Source organism: Eupeodes corollae, chromosome 1 (genome assembly GCF_945859685.1).
Source record: "Eupeodes corollae chromosome 1, idEupCoro1.1, whole genome shotgun sequence".
In the NCBI taxonomy this organism is placed as follows: Eukaryota; Metazoa; Arthropoda; class Insecta; order Diptera; family Syrphidae; genus Eupeodes; species Eupeodes corollae.
The window spans coordinates 243,865,594-243,887,421 of NC_079147.1; the positions used below are offsets into that span (position 1 = coordinate 243,865,594).

At 32.0% G+C, this 21,828-nt stretch overlaps 1 protein-coding gene across 1 annotated transcript in view; it reads right to left on the bottom strand.

Annotated features, from left to right (window-relative positions):
* LOC129943259 (RNA-binding protein fusilli) overlaps positions 1 to 12,635 on the bottom strand; it is an 84,713-nt gene extending 72,078 nt beyond the window's left edge. The window contains exon 1 of the mRNA XM_056052568.1: positions 12,067 to 12,635. The gene's annotated coding sequence lies outside the window, so the exon portion shown is untranslated. The remainder of the gene's footprint in view (positions 1 to 12,066) is intronic.
* Positions 12,636 to 21,828: the final 9,193 nt, after the last annotated feature.

The following is a 21,828-nucleotide window of genomic DNA, read 5'->3' on the forward strand; positions in this document are numbered from 1 at the left end:
TGCATAAATACTTAGCTTTTACGGATTTTAATTTTCTCAGGAATTCAAGCCCAGCAGAGCATTCTTTCCTTTGGTGTTTCGGTCTTTGGAATGGCATTAAAAGAATTCGGACTTTTATTGAAGAATCGTTTTTAGTTAAAAACCCCATTTTCACCTTGAAGGCTACTTTATTTAGCAGAATTGTCGCATTTTGGGTTTGAAAATCCAAAAATGATTATTGAAAAATCTCTCAATTGTCAGAGTGCCACTGTTTTGTTTGTGTGGTCTTTGACTGCCTGCACTACTGGCTGTAGCAATTGGATGATATTGACGTGAACGATGTTTATTTTCCACACAATGATGCTACGTGCACAAGCAACGAAACAATCACAAAGTTTCTTGGCCGTGTTATTTCTCTAAGATTTGATAACAATCGCCCAGCGGGAACTTGGTATTAATTACTTTCAGATTATATACTTCGGACCCAATGCTCCAATTCAAAGCCTTAAATATGAAATTGATGAAGTTATTGGGAACATACAGCTGCATATTTAGAAATTGGTTATTTAAAATTTCATCCAAAGGATATGGTGAACAATTTCATTTAATATCATTCTTTCATTTCTTTCATCTTAACGATAAAATAGGAGTCCATAGATTTATCCTAAGAAATACTCCTTTTTTAGTGTGAAAATTCCTCCAGTTGGTATGAAGGTATACATGAGACACAAATATTTCGAAAATAATGAAAGTTTGGAACCTTGCAATCAAATTTTCAAATCTTTTTTACATTTTGGCACACCCTTTACAAATATGAATCTGACACATTACATCATAAGAAAGTAATTTTTTTTTTTTAAGTAAGGTCAATCTTTTTCTATGATGTACCTTTCTTTTTTTCACACTCTTAACCAAAATTATTAGTATCTAATTTAACACTTCACTTATAAGGTATTGGAATTGTTCCCATATAAATATTAATTGAATTTATTAACTATCAATATCTATATTAAATATTTTTCTAGTTTATTATGTACATAATATCCGTATTGTAATTAATTGCAAGAAGACTCTGTTTGATTTATTAATTCTTCAAACCACCATTATCAACTTCATATTATATTGCAGCTTCATATTTGGAAAATAACTAATGACTTCGCACCGAATGTAGAAGATACACGCACCGGTTAATGTGATGGTGATAAGTGATATACTTATATATAAAACGATATAAATGCCAACGCATTGTCCAGTTAAACCACTTTTACCTGACATAAAAAAAGTCAACCAACTGACGCACGATGCTAAGCATCAAACACATCACAGTTTCCAACAAAGTGAACTATTTTTTATATGTCCGTTACGTTAAAGTTGCAATGATACATTTTCATAGTCACATAATAAGAAATTTAACATAAACTAAGTACCATCAAGTTACAGGTTTAAAGTTGGGTTTGAAAATAAAACAAAAAAATGTAGACTTGGGCTTAAACTTGAACAAAAACACCAAAAATGGAATCCAGCCCCTTTCTTTATGAGATCACGTCAAAACGCAAAACCAAAACTAATGTGAAAAAAATGCATGCAATTGGTTAAACTTTCGTTAAATTGTTGTTAACAAATAAAAAATAAAGCACTTTTGTGAAATCAATGACAGCTTTGTTTTTTTAAAGTTAAACCCAGAGTTATATGAAAGTTCCAGTTCATGCGAGCTTGACATCATGGTTTGATTGGCGTGTTGCATTGCGTTTGCGTAGGTACTCCACCTTACCTACGTCTTCATAAACAACAAAAACCATAAAAATATTGTTTTTTCAGTTATAATTGTTTTTGTACAAAGGTTCAGAGAGCAAAATTAAATTATAGCAACTCTAGTAGAGCATTTTTTATTATTTTTTTATTGGAACAAAGTTGTTTTTAACAAACAATTATTATGCATCTGAAAATTTTTATTAACTTGGGCTTACGTTAGATGCTGTTAAATTAAAAGATCGTATGTATCTACATATGGGGCTTAAATTATAGCAATAACCTTAAGGCAAAGGTTAATGTGTTAAAAATTCTTTAAGTTGTTGATGATTTCATTAAGTTACATACTTGTCAGAATCTATGCACTTAATCGTACCTTTATTCATCTAAATAACTACATAGTAACATTTTATTCAAGGTAAACAATCAAATCAAGGAACATTTAAATACAACAAAAACAAACTTACTTAACTAGTGATGATTTAGTGATTGCGGTTTTGAAAATGTTGTGTCAAAAAAAGGTCGTGAGTAATTATGTTGAACATAACAAATTAATGAAAGCAGCGATTTATATGGTGGATTAACTAACACCTAAACTTTTTATTTTTAAAATTGAGGAAATTGAGGATTTCTTGTACCTCTAACCTTTTGAACGACAGAGACATTTTTTTAGTTAAAAGACACGTACACGTGTCAAGATATCAAGATAATAAAATGGTTGCACATGTAAATGAATAGGATATCATCGGTTTGCTCTTAGTTTCAATTTTTGAAAAATCAAAAAAAAGTCTTTTCAAACTTCCGACGGAGAACATTTCTCCCTTTGATTATTATTCTAGACACCCTGTTCTTCTTACAACTTACCACTTTAAAAATATAATTTCCGTTTCCGCATGTTACAATCGTTAGTTCACTTAATGAAAGTCAATTTTGTCTCTTTTTTGCTGTGGAAAGTGAATAAGGGGCTTTAAAGGACTATTTACATGAGAGCGACCGACGCACGATTGAACGAATAGTCGTCATTTATGACATTTCCTTTACGGAATTTGTTTTTTATTTATCATTATATACTATGCCCAACAAAGACTACAATGACATTTTTTGGTTGAGAGGCGCTCGAACATTTTATTTGTTGAAGTGTGGATCGTAAGTGGAACGCGAATCGAGTTTGACAGTTCGATCACAAGCAATTGCAATCAAATACAATCAGATTGCATTTCGCGAAAAATAATCTAGTTAATCAAAGTTCTCTTATTTTGGCACAGAAAAAGCTAATTTTATGGCGTTAAGATTAACTTAAGCTTTGTTTCTTCCTTTTTGTTTATAACTGACATAGAATTCAGGTTAATAAGTTGTTTAAAATCACATTCGTCGGTCGTTGGTCGTATTCACATAAATAGTCTTTTAGATCAAAAACTTCAAACTTAAAATCTAGCTTATTCTGTTTGTCAAATAAAAGGGCTTGTAAGTAGAACGTAGCAGCGAAGAGTAAGTACCATTATCTAATTGTCTACTACTGCCTCGTGTAAATCCATGGTAAGCTGCTAATATCTGTTGTAAATAATTTCCTTATAGAGCTCATTTATTACATTGTATGACTATATTAAAGACATGGAGGTTACACGAGCGAGTAATCAATACATAGAGAGTGGGCTTTTTTAAACGCTACTAAAGTAGCTTTGGAATTGATAAGAGTGCCGAAAGGCGAGTTCGAAAGTTTGTAGGTGTTAGATTATGCAGTCTCAGGGTGAATTGAGTTTAAATTTTGATTTAATTCGGTCTTCTTTACATGTTACCTAAGCTTTATTATTGTTGAATAACATTAAATTATTTTGTAAACGATTGCGACGTAAATTTAAAACAGTAGAATTTTTATTTCCTGTGGACATTTATTTAATTTGAATTTATAACATATAAGAAAAGAATGTCTGTCAAAGTTAATAAATTAAAGTTGAAGTGAAGAAATGTTAAGACTTAGATTAAAATCTGATACTAGGGTAAGGTTTTAATTAAATTATTTAAGTTAGAAAATAATTGTTTTATTTCAAAAATTACAAAAAGTACTTAAGGAAAATTCAGTAAAACAAACATTTAAGTTCAAAAATTGGGATGTGTGATTAAGGGGGGGCACGGCAGATCTGTCAAACTCCCAGATAAGTTTGTTTGTTTTTATTGGTAGATACAAAGAGAAATAAACTGCCATAAAATCCAGATCTGTATATTTAAACTTAAATCAGAAAAAATCAATTTATTTTTCACCATGAATTGTAATAATGGAACATTTGTGTTCTTACAGATGTGGATCAAGAATAAATTGATTTATTTTACCCAAAGAAACTCCCATTAGTAAAACGCAACAAAAATATTTTAATCGCGATTTAAAAAAAAAAAATATTTGTTTGTTTTTTAAGTTTGATTAAAAATAATCTTCTTTTTGAAAGATGATTTTTTTTCAATTAGTCTTGTGAGAAATGACACTTTTACGATAAATTATAATACTTTAGCCTCTTTATAACATTATGAGAAAATCTTAAAGAGTAATCTCGCACTTAAGTGGATACATAGTATACCTTACAAAAAAGTTAATACAAAATAAATCTATCTTATTGAATCATGTATCAAAATAACAAAAAGACTGTTTGAAAGTTAGGAACAAGTTGATTAGCTGTTGCGAATTTGGATGTTTTTCAAAAAAAATGGAGGATTAAATACCATCATATTTTTTAATATGATATGTCATCATACCAAATCATAATTTTACTACTTTTTATACCTAATTTTTGATCTTAAACAAAAAACAAAAATTTAAATTATCAACGCATCTATTTAGTCATATCCAAGAAAAAATGAAACATTAAAAACCATGCTTGGTTACTGTCACAAATTTAATGATGTAAAAAATTGAAACTAAAACCTACCTATTTTAATAGTTTTGTTTTTTAATAGTTTCGTACCTACGCAATATCTAAGAAAAACAAAACATTAATGCAAATATCTTACTTATTTATTTTTAATTAAGCTTAATTAACTTACAAAATTAACCAAAAGAAGTTATTTAAACATAAAACAATAATTTTATGTAGAAGACTCAAAACTAATAAACAAAATAAGGTTGCAATTCATGGTAAACATTTTATCCAAACTCAAAATGGTCATATCCATTATGGGTTGTTAAAATAATTTTTAATAAAAGTAATAATTATTATTCAAATACGTGCACTGTCTTATTTCCTAGAATGAAATTAGCATTAAGCACCTATAAGTAAATTTGTAAGTTATTAAAATACATTATTTGATTAGATTTTAAAATATTGTTGGCGATTCTTTTTAGCAGTCTTGTATGTAAAATTGAATAGAATTAAATTTTAGATAGCTTAATTTAAATAGGCCAATATATTCTGTAATCCGGACCATAACTTCCAATTTATGGCATTTTTAAAAATCCCAAGTTTTATCGTGTTTTTTGTCTTTGATTAAAGGAAATTTTTTTATATTTTGTAATTTTATATAATGATCTTATGGGACTGGCCATCGTAGATTACTTCATTTTTCTTAAAATTTAATGAAAAAGCAAAGAAACTTTACACAAATTTGTCGAAAGAAAATAAAAGGAATCAGTTATGCAGTTTTTTATTTCAACAAAAAAAAATAATTTATTTTATTAGTTAAATCTGTCAAAATGACGATTTTCCACATTTTCCCTTCCATTGGGCAAAATAGATTAATTTTTTGAATTTTCTTGCTCATATCCCAGCTGATCATAAACAATTCCTTTCCCCTCCTTGAATTTGGGATATTTCCAACATGATGTCAAGCTTGTGATTTATAATTTGCGAAAGTAAAGATTAATTTTTCAAATCCTTAAGGCTAGTACGCATACAAATACATAAATAAATTAGGGGGCGCAATAGTCCGTTAAGTTTTGTATTAACTTTTGTATTTGTATTTATATTCGAAATATCATTTCAAATTTGTGTTGAAATACATTTTTTGAGGAGATTCAACACCGACCATTCCGCCTTTTTGGTACAATCTTCAATACTCTTTAAAAATTTAGATCGAAATAATGGCTGAATCACAAACACTCTTCAACTTCGGCGTGTCCTGACATTTACGAGTTCAGCCATAGGAATTCAATGCATGCTATCACAACGGAGCTTCGACCTCACGTTTCGTTTGACAATCGTAAGGAAAAGAACGGAATGTAACGTAATGTGGCTCCAAACTTAAGCTCTTGTTCAATTATCTGAACATTTGCTTTGTGTGGCAGCTCAACAGCTGTAAAAAAAATGTCAACAAACAAAATATTTGCTCTTTGGAAGGATGAAATAATAGAAATGTCATTCAAAGCAACCTCGAAGCGGTCCCACCGTAACGCAGACGAAGGCGAAGCTGAAGCGTTTACTTGTACGTTTGTACGAAATGTAAGCTAGAACTGCATGCCACTAGACTGAAATTCTTTGCTAAGTTTAAACTTGAATTAATTTAAGAGAGAGTCTTGAATAGAAGCTAGATTTTAGCTTCAGCTGACATAAACCTGGAAATACCACAAGTTTAAGAGGCGAGGGCAATATTTGTGATCATCTGGGATGGGAGCACTAAATTTAAGAATTTCAATTTTGGTATTTTCTAGTTTGAATAGATACTTTATCTATTTTCTAATATTTTGACAGAAATCTGGCATTTTTCTTAACAATGTTAATAAAATTTTCATCTGTCAGTTTGATAAACGCTTCGTTTGTGATTGGTTCAATTTAAATTGATGATTTTCTTTTTAAAATGTTCAGGTCTTTATTATTTTTCAAATGTGTAAACAGTTTTAAGAAAGACAATTAACTGAATTTGGTTTATCTTCTTATGATTTGCAGAGATGAAGATTTGACAGCTACAGAAACTATAATTTGTTCCCTTCGCTCAGAAAAAATACTTGCGCCATTTTTTTTCTGCAAATTTACCATGGGAAAACCCCATTAGCGAACCATAATGGAAATACCTACCTTAACGTTTTTGCAAAACGTCATAACCAAACTTCTATCATCAAGTTAATTTTTGGCACGAAATCAATATAATTTATTCCTATTATGTGAAGCAAGTTAAGTCTAGAAGAGTTAATATAATTGCAGTAGTTCCAAAGAGATAAATGTAAATACCACAAAAATTAATAAATGATTGAATTATATACATATGTAGGTATCTTTCGGTTAATAACCTTTTGGATAAAACTTTTTGTGGTAAACACATTTTTTCAGGGCATCCACTTTTAATTAAGGATATTTCGAATTAGGAAAACTGGTTTTATGGAATAACAATTTGAGGGATGTGATTTTTAGTGTTAAGTTTTTATTTGATTAAAAAGAGTAAAAGGCCACGCTTAAGAAACTCCAATGCCCGGAGCATGAATGCGAAAATTGTTTTCTTTTTTTTTAGATAATTAGTTGGTTTTATAATTTTTTCAGCATCCTATGCGTCATGCTGTCACATGTAGTCGTTAAGTTATTCTTATTAGTTTAAGCCAACATGAAAGTAAATAATATACATTTTTGGTTAAATTTGTAAATTCAGATATCATCTCAAAGAAAAGTGTTTAAAACCAAATTGGAAAAATGTCTTTGATACAATTTAAAATTTTTAAAAGCAAATAGTGAAAAAATAGAATTCATATTTTTTAGATGTGTATACAAAGTTATTGAGGCTCTATTAAATGTTAATCCATACTTAAACAAATTTCTTTGCGTTTTTTCACGATTTGTTAAAGACTTGTTTATTTTAAAACCATTCACTAAGATCATGGAAAAACCATTGACAAGATGAAAGAAAAATACATGCATTATAAAATGGGTTTGAAATGAACTTCATATACCTCAAATATGTATTTTTGTAATAAGGTCATAAAATTTACATACGTACACTCCTACACCGTATTTTATAGCGACCGTAAACTAAATCTACCTGTTGAGGAGTTAGATTTAATAAACCCAAGCCTAAATTCACTGAAGTTAAAACGCCTTGCACATGTGAAATACGCGCTTAGTAAATTGCGAACTTTTAAATATAATCGTTATTATTTTAAGTATATTCATTTGAACATCATTGTGGTGAATACCAATAAATCCCTCAAACATTCAAATAATTTTGTTCAAATCTAATCCATTTTCCACCTGCTGACCATGAATATTTGAAGTTCGTAGTTCGGTTCTTATGTCAAAACAACAAACAAATTTCTATGATATGATCTATGTTGCGGCTTTACTTTTGAAAGATTGTATGGAAACCCTTGATTAGATAAAGTAACATTCTTACTATACAATTCAGAGACTTAGACATAAGTTACATTCCATCGTCGGATTCGACTTTTCGAAGTTCTCTATGTGTGTGTCTGAGATATACAAGAAACACATTTTTATTTTAAATTCGGTCATCTCAGACAAAAAAAAATAAAAATGACAGAAAGTAATGTAAAAAAGATTGCCTGACCTTACATTGGCTGCGTTCAAATTTGTGTTGGATAGGCTATCCTGGATGTGTACATGTACTTTTAGATACCTTATTAAATGAGTTGGATACTTAAATTAAGATAGCTGTTAACAAATTAAAACAACTTTCAGCTGCTCAAATAAAAAGGTCCAATATGATTGTGAAATACAATTCTCAATGGTTAATTTTAAAAAATCAGCGGACTTTTATCAAAAAAACATTACAAATTTTAAATCAATGTCCGGTTTTCTTTATTACGTTGATTTATGTTAGCTCTATTCTGTTAGATACCCTCAAATATCATAAATTCTTGAATGCCGTTGGATTCCTTTTTGACATTCCAGCTGTTCTTTGACACGTAAAACACTATCAATAAGTTCTCCGGATTCCCTATCTGTTTGGGTTTTGTGCATCAGCTGTTCAAGTGTTTATTTTTTCATAGAAATTATTGCAACTTCGTAAATCTTTTTACTTTATTTCATTTGAAAACATTATGAACCATAAAAAAAATGATTTTAAATGTTGTGTTCTTATAAGGTCCCAATAGTTACAATACTGGTTAAGTTTGTTAATTTGCAGTTGTAGAGTTATCGGACTATCAGTAAGAATAACAAGGTCATCCGCATATAAAACCACCTTAATAAGGAAATCACCAAAATATACACCCCTTGAAACACCGTCTCCAAAGTCGTTAATAATAAGTGAGAAGAGCAAAGGACTCAAAATGCACAATACTGGTTAAGTTTGTTAATTTGCAGTTGTAGAGTTATCGGACTATCAGTAAGAATAACAAGGTCATCCGCATATAAAACCACCTTAATAAGGAAATCACCATAATATACACCCCCTGGAACACCGTCTCCAAAGTCGTTAATAATAAGTGAGAAGAGCAAAGGACTCAAAATGCAACCTTGCGAGACACCCACTTCTTTCTTAAATTACTGCGAAGAGGTTCTACCATTAGAAACTGCCGCTGTTGTACTTGAAATAAGTTTCTCATATATTCTTAAAAATTTTGTTGATAATCCAACACCTGTTAGTTTGAAAAGTAATAGTTTTCTATTTATAGTGTCAAATGCAGCTTTAAAATCTACACAAAAAAAGCATAGAGATTAGTTTTCTTATCCAAGAAACGTTTAGCGACATTAGTAAGAGTGAAAATTTGATCAACCGTAGAGAGGTTAGCTCGAAGTCCAGCCTGAAAACAACTTATTTTGTTGTTTGTTTCAACCCAAGGTACAAATCTTAGATATAGCATCTGAGTAAACAGTTTTCGTAATGAATTGAGAACAGAGATACTGTAGTTTTCAAGAAGATTAGGATCTCCTTTTTGGATGACTCTTGACTTGAAATTCTTTCGTATTTCTTCGTTGTTAAACACTTGGTTAATTAGGAACAATATAAATTCTAAAAATTGTGAGCTGGCATTTTTCAAAAGCTCGTCTGAGATACCATCTATACCCGAAGCCTTATTGTTTTTCATTTTTTCTAAGGCAAAAAGTAGTTCTGGCATTGAGAACGGAGTGTCTAGTTCTGCAATGTAAATAAAAGGTAACGCAAAACATATCTAAGATTGATTAGAATCTACTTTTGTAAGTTTTTCGAAATATGAGCCCATCATGTCGATACTGATTGGAAAAACATTCGATTTCTTTCGGTTACCTAAAATTCGTACATTTTTCCAGAATTATTTTTGTTTTTTTATAGAGGCATATGTTTTTAAGTTTTTCACTCAAGTATTATCCAAATAAAGAAATCTCGCACATAATATAATTATTAAAATTTTTAAAAAGTAGACAGACGGGAAGTTATCAGTGTGAATCGCATCCCAGCTTCTTTTTTGTATAGTGATTTCAACGAAAAAGAAAATTTGGTGCTTCATAATTATATCAGAGGGTTCTGAAAATAATAAACTGATCACAGTTTTGCTCTGATCGCTCAAAGATCCTCCCTCAGAAAAAAAAATAAACGCTTATTGTAAGATTTGCCAATTATCTGTGCTTCTGACAAGTGCTTGAAAGGTTTTTTCGTTCAATAATAACACTTTTACACTTTTACTAATAATACTTTTTAATATTTAATAAATGAGCTAAACAAATTTATACCATGAAATTAAGGATTTTAAAATTGTAAGCCACCATCTTCTCTCTCAACTTTAATTTTCTGTAAAACTTGTCCAGAGAATTGTCAGATATTTAAAAAATCCAATTCGCAGAATTTTGTGAACAAAAATAATAATAACAGAAGTCATTTTCTAAGTAAAGAGATTGGCATTTTAATACACAATACTGGACCATACTCAACATATTTAGATTCATATTATTTATAAATAAACCCTACTTTGCTATAGTTTTGTATTAACTTTCTACCTCTAAGTTTAAAAGTTCAATGCTTCATAACCGACAGGTTGTTAAAATTTCTCCCTGCTGTTTACATATTGGTGTGATATGACCATTTTGCTGGCTTTAAAATTCCAGAATCTGGTAAAGAACCACATATTCACCAAGTTAACTCAATGGATTTATATAAATATTCTTAACTCAAGTTATTTAGTTTCAAATAAGACAGTAGCTAAAGAAGGTATTAATGTTGTGTTCGTATATACAGGTATTTAACATCTTAATTATTGTGGTTATTGTTTTTTAATTGATAAAATAATTGATTTTTTACAACAAAGTAAGAAAATTGATATCTTCACATAACTAAAATAAGAAGAAAGATAAAATAAAAAACGAACACGAAATAAGAACTCTCCAACCTGTTTTTCTTTTCAATTATTATTACAAAACCTACATCGCGATGGAATTTCAAACCACAACGAACAGAAATTCCTGTAGAACGACATTGGGAATGATTTTTTCTCTTTTTGTTGTTTTTTTTCTACGAGAAAAATCATCAATAAAGATCGAAGCATATACAAAATACATTTAATGGGAACCGAATTCTAACTGTGGACCCTAAATAAGCAGGTATCATGGTGAATATCACTTTTCAACACAACACAAAAGTCAAACAATCCTTAGGGATTATAACAGCTAATAGGCAGTACCATCATTTTTTCACACGTGTCATTTTACGGGAATGTAGCTGCAACACTGCAACAGGTTGTTGCACATACGCACAAAAAGGAAAAACAGGGAACAAAATTACCTAACAACAAACAACATCAACAATTAAAGAAAAGACGAAGCGAAACACAAAACGCAAACGATCCACCTCGACCTACCTACGAAACCCACCGTTTTTGGATTTTGACTTTTTGAGTTTTGACAAGTAGAGGACGACATTTTGCGTTTTGTTTGCAGAGAATGACCGACAACGTCGTCGTCGGTCGTTGGTTTGTTGGATGTAAGAAGAGCTCAACAAAACTTTTACCGACCCCCGACAAAACGACAAAATACCTGCACACAATGATCGTTAATATTTCTTTCTTTTTGTGTAAAATAAAAAGTACAATAATAAAAACATCATTGCATCTCTGTCTATCCAATTGAGAGAAAACACAACTTCTCTCAGGTGTTCAACTGCTTTTTTATTCTTCTTGCGATCGCGACGACATACAGCGCCAATGATCATGGTGATGATCTTTCTTTCTACATGTTGCTTGTGGACTTTTCGAAACAAAAATATAAAAATGTTTTTGCTCATTAACCCCGAGAGTTAGCCACACCATTTTTGTTTTTTCTTAAATCTTCGTTTACAACAAATTTAATTACAGTTTTCAACATGAACTTCCAAGAAGAAAATAAAACCAACTTACATATGCAACAAGTTCAAAGGTAAAAAGGTTTTATGTCCAAAAAAACAGGTACACATTAAAAAATACACAAAACAGCAAAATAAAAAAAAAAACAGAAAACTCACCGTGTAGACGATGTGGAGATAAATTAAAAAAATATATATTTTAATTTAATGTAGGTAGGTTTTTTTCCATAAAAAGATGAAGAAGTCTCAACTAGTTATTGTTATGTTCTGTTGGAAGATCGAGGGATTTTGATTTTAATTTTAACTTTAATTTAAAATATCGTGGACACACTTGTTGGCTAGGAAGGCTTGGAACTTTTGGAACTTGCGTGAGTTTACACGGTTGAAATATTGCACTGTGTTTTGTGTGGAAGAAGCAGGTAAGAAAAAAAAACTTTCGAAAGGAATTCCGGAACTTGTCGTCGCAGACTCAACAAGTTTGTGTATATTGAAGTTGTTAGATACGAAAAATTTATAATTCGACTTGGTTATTAGGACCACCGTTCTTGTTTCAAAACATATCTTTTTTCTTTCTAATATTTTATCAGAAAATTCATTATTTTCTCAATAATTACATGTTATTGTACCGACAGACAGAAGTTAAAAAAAAAGATATCGAAGACGCTGGCGTACCTAAAGAGACACGAACGTAACGGTGCGATGGTAAAACGTCGACTGGTATGAACATTGAGCTCAGGTAAATAACTTTTAGTCTCGTAATTCCATAAATCGAGTTCATTGCTTATATTATTACCCAGAAACGACGATACACGACGAATCGAATCCACCAGTGAGTGACTACACTACACACCTCACCTATCCTATGTTTACCTGCAACAGAAGAGTCACAGTGGCGTTACACACCTGGATTGGAAATTACTGCTGATCGAGGGAGACGAAGGTATTTTCTTGGACGAGAGTACAATCGTACAAAAAATGATAATGATAGAGTTTGGTTTACCTGTAATCACAGAGGAACCTGGGTTTGTTTGAATGTTGCAAGGCCAGGTGTAACAACTTGTAGTTTTTGTTGTAATTTTGTTAGTGATTCAAAATATTTTTTTTAACTTGATAGGAGATAGGTAAAAGATTGGGTAAGTGCATAGTTTTGTCTCTTTTCCTTGCATGACTTTTGTTGTTAGGGATGACTGGATACGAATATAAAGTCTATGAGGTGTATACATATTAGCTACCTAAGGTAAGGTAGAAGTGTACAACAGTTAGCTTCTTTTTTGTTCTTCATAAAGTTGTTATTAAAAAAGTATTTTTGTTTCATTTCTGATCGCGCCGGGAGAATAATTTTGTATTGGAAAAGATTTGAGCTTAAATTTAAGGTGAATAACTATAATATAGTTGACTCGTTTTGGCAGGAAGTCACAGAGTTAATTTGACAGTTTGTTCTTCTTTTCACTCTCACCTGATCAATTTTTTAACTCCCCATTAATTAGGTAGGTATACTTGTAGTTAGATAGGTAGGTATTATTATTGAAATTGTTGAAAAGTTGGCAACGGTGTAATAATATAACCTGCCTATACGATCAATGATTAGATCAACAGTGTTTGCCCCTTTAGGTCTCTTAGTTGGTATCAGAAGAGAACAAGACTGTTTTTACGATATAGAATTTTGACTTATCACATCAAGTGCTTTAAAAGATTGGTGCACGTAGGTGTCAAGGGATAAAGGTAAGTAGGTATATTGGCTCTCTTAGAAAATGATCACTGATCATCAGGGACGTAGCTAAATTATTTTGGGATCTGTTTTTTCTTGTTTAAGTTAGAGTCTTGGAGACATGTCAAACAAGATATTAATTAGGGTTTGAACTCTTGGCTAAATACCAACAAAAAAATTAAAAGAGGCTGGGATGCGACCCACACTGATAACTTCCCATCCCGTCTGTCGATTTGTCTTGCTTAAAAGTTGGTCTATATTTTTTGTAGATTTTATTTTTTATGAAAAAACGGACTGTTAGATTTTTATATACAAACTACTGAATATCGAAAACAATATTTTCTTTGAAATAAAATAAGTTTGATGTCAATATTTTTTAATTTTTGAAAAGCTTTTTGAGTCGAAAGTAAACTTTTACCAAGTTTTATTGTTTTATTTTTGGAGTTTTATTTTTTGTAAAAAAAACTGTCATTTGGATTTTTTTACAAATTTAATCGAATGTTGAAAACAATATTTCTTATAAGATAAAATAAGTTTGAAGCCAATATTTCAAATTTTTAAAAAGATATTTGAGTCGAAAATCAATTTTGACCAACTTTTGTTAAATGTTTTTTAGGTTTTTAATTTTTTGTACAAAAACTGTACATTCGATTTTTTTTTCAAAATTTTACTGAATATTAACAACAATATTTTTTGAATGATAAAAGTAGTTTAGAGCTAATATCTACAATTTTTGAAAAGATATTTGTGTCGAAAATCAATTTTTACCAACTTTGAGTAATGTTTTTTTTAGATTTTTATTTTTTATAAAAAAAAACTGTCAATTCGATTTTTCTCAAAATTTTATCAGATATCAAAAACATTATTCCTCGTTGCACAAAATTGTTTTGGAGATGGAATCATATTTAAGTCGTAAAATTTTGGAGGTGACAACTTTTTTTCAGTTTTTTTGATTTATAAAAAAACCGTTAAATGGATTTTTTTCAAAAAATATACTTCTTTGATATCAAAGAATTACAATATATTAATATAAAATTTAATTCAAGTCTCTAGCGTTTTTGGTTGGTGAGATCTTTAGGGTTGACCAAAATTGTCACCTTTTTTTCAAACTGCTATGGTATAAAAACCACCCACGCAATTTTCTTGAGAGCCCTTTCTACATCTTTCTGCCTTATTATCTGTATAACAAAATGTATTTAAAATCGATATCTCTTCTGATTCTTGAGCTACGTACGTACACACGCACGCACAGACATCTATCTAAAAACTTTTTATTTCGACCATAGTCACCTTGAAACGTGGAAATGTCAAAATTTTCAATTTGACAAATCGGACCCATTTCAATAACTTCCTATGGGAAGTTAAAAAGTGACCAAAATTGATTACATCCTATTGGTGGTAATTAAAATAATTATTTTGTTTAGCAATAAACTCAATTATTATCATTAAAGGAACTTCTAAATTTCGCATGCAATCAATAATTGAAGTTTAAGCTATTTTTGTCGAAATATAAACGATTTTAATTTGTGTTAAATTTAATTTTTGGAAATTTTAATTTCACTGAAAATGATCACTTTTTTTTCTTAAATATTCGAGGTGACACATGAAAATTCATACTCAATATTTGATTTTTTTCATATATTAAACAAACTGTTGGAATCTTTAAAACGTCAAAAATGTCAACATTTTAAATATGATAAATTAGACTTATGACAATAGGTAGGTTAAGGCAGCATAAGGGACTCGATTTGAAGTCAACTGAATTCTTTGAATGTATACTAAGGCCAAGGTACCAAGTTCATTTGTTAGATGCTATATCAATTTTAAATTAAAACTCTCAACTCTCATGACAAGAATTACTCTTGAAGGATTTGCCAATTCCTCGCAAGAGGTAGTACCCGCGAAAATAGGACACTCTTAGCCCAGTTTAATGGCCCATGAGTGAGTAGTAGTAGTAGTAGTAGTGTGATTTTATTTAAAACAAAATATTGAAATACATTATGCATACTTAAACACAAAATATAGCATTGGCTTTTGCCGTCAGCCAGAAAAAAAGAGTATTATTTAGTTAACATTACATAAATTGAATAATTATAATACTTATAGTATCTTTATGTTTGTTTTTTGTTTACAAGACAAATTTTTGAAGTATCAAATTAGAGTTACATAATTAATATGGATTCACGCCTGTATTTTTAAAAAGCTTCATTTATAATTTGCATTCTATAATTATATGCTGTCTTTACGAATGAGTATAAGTTCGTCCAATTTTGGCCGTTGAGTATGTCCTTGGTTTCTTCTAAAGTCAGTAACCATTTTCCCCAGTGTGCACGTCGAATCGTTTTCAATATTGGGCATGTTCCCAAGAAGTGGAGGACATTTTCGGTCATTAGCAGGTTGCAAAGACTGCACTCTATGCTCCCTTCAGGTCCATAAGGCTGATAGTTTAGGCGAAGCAATTCCCCCCTGGTTTTGAAAATCGATGATATTAAACTAATTGAAAAGCGGTCATTGAAATAGTTGTTTTCGCCAAGGTTGTACTGCAGCAGCTTATACATATTTCGGGATTCACTCCTATGGGCCAATTCTTCAAATTCAGCAAACATTGAAACTTCAATTTTTTCCAACAGTGTAGGGAAGCTGTCTTTCCAAGATTCTAGGTTGTTTTCTAATAAGTGGACCTCATGCTGGGTGCCGAGTCTTGTCCATTCTTCAAAGAATTGCGACTTTTGGGATAGAAGATGTCTTACTATCTTGTTTGGCAGTCGATGATTTGGGAGCGCTATTATTTTGGAGATATAGTACAGATGCATCTTGAGGGTGAAGACGTAGAGCGGTGCGACACCGGTCTCTAAGTGCAGCATATATGTCGGGGTATTTTCCGGGAGCCAGAATATCTTTTTTATAAAATACCTCAAAAGTTTTTCAACTTCCTCATGCTGATTTATTCCCCATACTTGCCCCGCATAACACATAACTGATCGCATGACCGCTTCAAAAAGCTTGTACTTAGCACTCGGAGCAATGTGTTTTTTCCCAAATACTCCGTAAGTAATGGCCCATGATACCACATGAATCTTGAGGATTTCTCCTTAGCTCAATGAAAATTGCTTGAGTCCCTTACGAAATGTGAGAGGCTGATTATGCTAATATGATTTAGATCTTTTAAATCGTTAAGAAGAATTCTCCTAGGTAGTTTTTGCGTTTTTGAGATAGCGCAGGGCATGTACAAAGAAGGTGAAGAACTGTTTCCTCTTCTTCCTCGCCCATACAGTTTCTGCAAAAGTCATTTGAGAATATGCCTAGCCGTGTGGCTTGCTTTACTATTCCTAGTAGACAGTGTCGGGTTATGACACCTATTATCGAGCTTATATGCGATCTGCTTAGCCTTCTTCATAGCGTCTTGCCAAACGTGGGGTGTACTGCCGAGTTCATCTGCCTTACAGTTACCTGGAATGTCTCTATGGCTCGGCACACGGCAAAGGTGAATATTAATCTGTTGTGCCATTTCCATAAGAGATCATCGACAGTTATGGCTGAATGACAAACACGCTTTGGCTTCATCTTCGTTACGGTGGGCCTGCTTCGAGGTTGCTTTGATTGACATTTCTATTTTTCATCAATCCAAAGAGCAAATACTGGCTGTCAGACAAATCAAATGTCCATATAATTAAACTAGAGCTTCCGTTTGGAGTCACATTACGTTCTTTTCCTTACGATTTTCAAACGAAACGTGAGGTCGAAGCTCCATTGTGATAACATGCATTGAATTCCTATGGCTGAACTCTTGAACGTCAGGTGAAACCGAATCTGAAGCGTGTTTGTGATTCAGCCATTAAAGACTGTTATAGAGTTTGTAGAGACAGAGTCCAGAGATTTGTAAGCGGATATCAAATGTTGATAGTAAATAAATAAACTAGGTGGTGCAATAGTCCGTAGAGGAACTTTAAACCATTCCTGTGTACGAGTAATTGCATTGATGGAGGTCACCTATAGTTTATATGCCGATTCCGAACCGCTAATTCAAGAAAGCACTTTTTCATGACAAGAATTATTCTTGGAGAATTTTTCAACTTCTCGCAAGAGGGAGTACCCGTGAATAAAGCTTTAGGTGGCACAGGCAGCGATTGAACGCAAGACCTCTGGTAGACAATCCAACGCACTTTCCATAATGCCACGGGTACTACAAAATGTTGATAGTAAGAGAGATTTTTCTTGACCAACTTTTTAATAAAGTTGCTTTAATCAACTTTTAAAACTTGCCTTACCATCAAATGTCTGAATCGGCCCAATAACTTCCTCTTAAAAGTGCAAAAGAGATTGATTGTTGCATTGATCGTAGTTCGATCATCTCCCTCTTGTTAGGATATTAAACCGCGTCTAGCATTTGTCGTATAGAAAAAGTTCAAAACAGATTCACAAAGTTTGCCTTACGAAAAATGTATGGTTATTCAAATGTTCCATCTTATGAGATTTTTAATTGATCGAAAACCTCTTGCTGTGAGAAGAAAATTAAACTCAATACTTTTTGCTTTTGATGTCTTGAATTTTAATATTGACTGTCCTAATTTGGAATAGATAAGTAAATTATGTATTTTATTTGTATGTTATGTATAATTATTAGTGTATATAGAGTGTATAACTTTGCTATTGGCTAATTAGTTTCCTATTATTCTTCTTAATTTTAAATAATTAGATTCTTCCAAATAGTTATATGTATGTATATATATTTATAAGTTAATAAAATGTAAGGTATAGTGTGAAATCAAATCCTAATGTTATGTGGAATCCCTCACGGAAGCCATTTGGGACCACTATTTTACCTTTTCTTTATTAATGAATTTTCTGATATACATATTCAGGAATTAGTAATGTGTTCTGTTGATCTACAAAATTATCGGATATGAAAAATACAAGTTGCGTAGGAGATGTCTTTTTTAGAGCCTTATTAATGACATAATGTGTGAAATATAACATCGTTTAAATAGCCACTAAGCTGGATGGCACGCATTTGAAAGGTCCAGTTTTTGATTATGTACTTTGGTGCTTAAATCTGGCTGAATTTGACAGATGACATCGATTATATTGGCTGCGTTCAATGTCAGACAGATGGATAAGGAATCCAAAGGTATCCAAGAGTTTCTGGGGTATGAAGTTATCTGACAGAACAGCTGGCTTAATTCCAAGAAACTTCAAAATTGATTTCAGCTTTTTGTATTTTTTGGTAAACAAAAATATACAAAATGTTAGTTGAAGTTGTATTTAAGGATGTTCTGTACATAATAGATGAAGAGATGAAGAAGCTAATTGCCTCTGAATTTTAGAAGGTAATTATGATCTATTTTGACTTCGAGGCTTAAATGTTTCTCTGCTTTTTGTGAACAGCTGAAAGTTGTTTTTATTTCTTGACAGCTATCCAACTCGTTCAACAAATTATCTAAAAATCCACCTATTCAAGATACCCTGTCCAACACGAGATTGAACGCAGCCATTGTCTTTGAAGGCAGCGGTGGTAGAATAGCTTGTGTGCCTTGAGCTATGTGGCACGTAGTGGCATCCTGTTAAAACCTTATTTCTTCGGTATTCATATCATCTAATGCAGGCTAAAAGAAGTTCATGATCATCGACTTATAGCGATCGCCGTTGATGGTTATGGCCTAGACAGCATCATTTTCGAAGAAGCACAGACCGATGACGCCTCCAGCTCAAAATCCACACCAAAGATGAAACAATAGATTTGTTTGGTTGTATTGGAACCACGTGAATCTCGCGTTGATGGGCTCCGCCGGCCGCCGTCCCATGTCCCATTGCGAAAGATGACTTTCCGACTGAAATTGGGATGAATTGCCTCAAATTGCAAATTGCGAAAAAATGAATAATTCAAAGAAAATATTTCGACAGAAAATAACACATAAATAGCCGCCAAGAAATGTCAAAATCACCCCGTCTCTAATGGGAAAACCCTTTCAATTATCTTATAGGTGCAACATACCATGTCTCCAATTTTCAATATTTCAACTATTCAATGAATAATTTTGAATTAAAACGGGTGATTCAGAAATAATTATTTTAGAAACAAAACTTTAATTCTTAACACTATTAATTCTTCAGCTCATGGTGAATCAACAAACAAATTCATCAGATTTTGTTCCTCTTACAAGTTCAAAAAATTCATATACAAACCGATCTTAAAAGTTAAATTATGGTAATTTTTCTTCTTTTCTCAACGAAAATGGAAATTTTGTTTTTAATTTTTGGGGTTCACAAAATTGAATGATTTTTTAATGTTAATTTCTTTGGAGCTGATAATTAATGCTTTAGTTAACATACGAATGTTTATTTGAATGAATTGAATTAATTTTGATAAAAATTATGAATAGTCAAAATAACTTCAAAAGCCTGGACACGAAACGGACGATCTGGGTAAACCTAGTAAACCAAATAGATGCATCTCTATTGGACATCTAGTTATCTGTTAAATAAGTCATTGTTTGTTAAAATTATAGCAACACGTTAATTACAGTGGATGTCGTTGAAGTGGTCTTCTATGTATTGAAGAAGATATTGGAGAAAACCTAAAAATATCAAATTGGAAAGCGATGCAGAACGCAATTTTTTAGGCTATTGGTGATGTTAAGGCGGTTTATGAAGAAACATTGCATTGACAAGATAAGATATTCCACAATCACATAGTATGGCTTAAGAGATTGGATTCGAAGACTCTGCAGCTTCCCGGCCCGGAGCGTTTGTGTCTATATTCTCTCTTCATGACCCATCCTCTTGTTGTCATTTTTGACTGTTTTGACCATGTTAAACAAAAAGCTGCTACAATTCCCAATTTTACCAAGGCCGGAAATATAGAGCGCATTGTTCGTATCTTTTCTTATAAGCAGAATTTCAGTCTAACAGTATTCAAGTAAGTTTATTTTTAAAGCCGATAAAACATACACAGTTTTAAACAGAACTTACTTGATAACTAATAACTGAAATACAGTTCCAAGTGTCATTTTCAAAAAAAAAAATTAAGACGTTAACGCCAGCACTGATATGATCACAAGTTTGATTCTCTTCATTCTAACTGTAAGGATGTTAGTAGGGTTAAAAAAGTAAATGTCTGTTACCTTAAAGCTAATTCTACAGACGAAAGCCGGAAAAAGTCTAAGCAAGCCAGGAGGGCATGCAGCTCTCTAAAAATAATTAAATTGGGTGGCTCAACAGTCCTTTTGAGAACTAGGACCTAGTGACTGACAACTCTCAACCATTCCTGTGTGCGAGTACTGTTGTCAGGGATGGAAGGGACCCACAGTTTTTTAAACTGAATCCGAACAGCAAATTTGAGAAAACACTTTTCATGACAAGAATTACTCTTGGAGAATTTGTCAATTCCTCTCGAGAGGCAGTACCCGTAAAAAACTTTAGGTGGCACAGACAGGGATCGAACCCAAGACCATGCCACACGGGTACTGCACCTGCAACTCTCACATGACAAAAGTAAAAAATACTGCAATGTCCCAAATTCAGTACACATTTTTGGTCATTCGTAAAAAAGCTGAGAAATTCCTCCTCTTCTTTTTCTCTTGATCTCTACACTTTTTGTCATTGACGCTCCTCTAGTTGGATCTATTAAGAAAGCTTTTATGTTTGCATGGTAGTTCTGAAGGCTGAAAATTCAGTTCTTAAGGACATTATTGATTTTATGGACCAGGGCCCTAAAAGATCTCAACATACTTAAATCTGCTGGCCCGGATAGCAATCCTTTAATTATTCTGGAGAAGCGTTCCTCCATTCTACCAAAGCCCTTGCGGAAGGTTTCCTATCCATCCTGTTTTTCTTGACTTGTTTTGGGTTGAACAGAATTAGTTCAGCAATAACGCCCCAAAAAAGGCGAATCTTCATAATCTCAATCAATCAAATCCGCTGAACCAGTTCGTATCCCCGCTATTAATCTGAAGAGGTGTTCTTCCACGCTAGCAGAACCACTGCGTAAGCTTTTCCATCTATCCTATTCTTTTGGGTTCGTTCCGAGTAGTTGGAAAACTGTATTTGTTCAGCCAATCCCCCAATAAAAGGTGAATCTTCTTCTCCCACAAATTATCGACCAATAGCACTAACGTCCCTTCTTTCCAAGGTCATGGAAACGCTGATTAATTTTAAGCTAAAGAAAAATCTTGAGGAACGGAAGCTTCTTAATGACCGACAGTACGGCTTTCGTA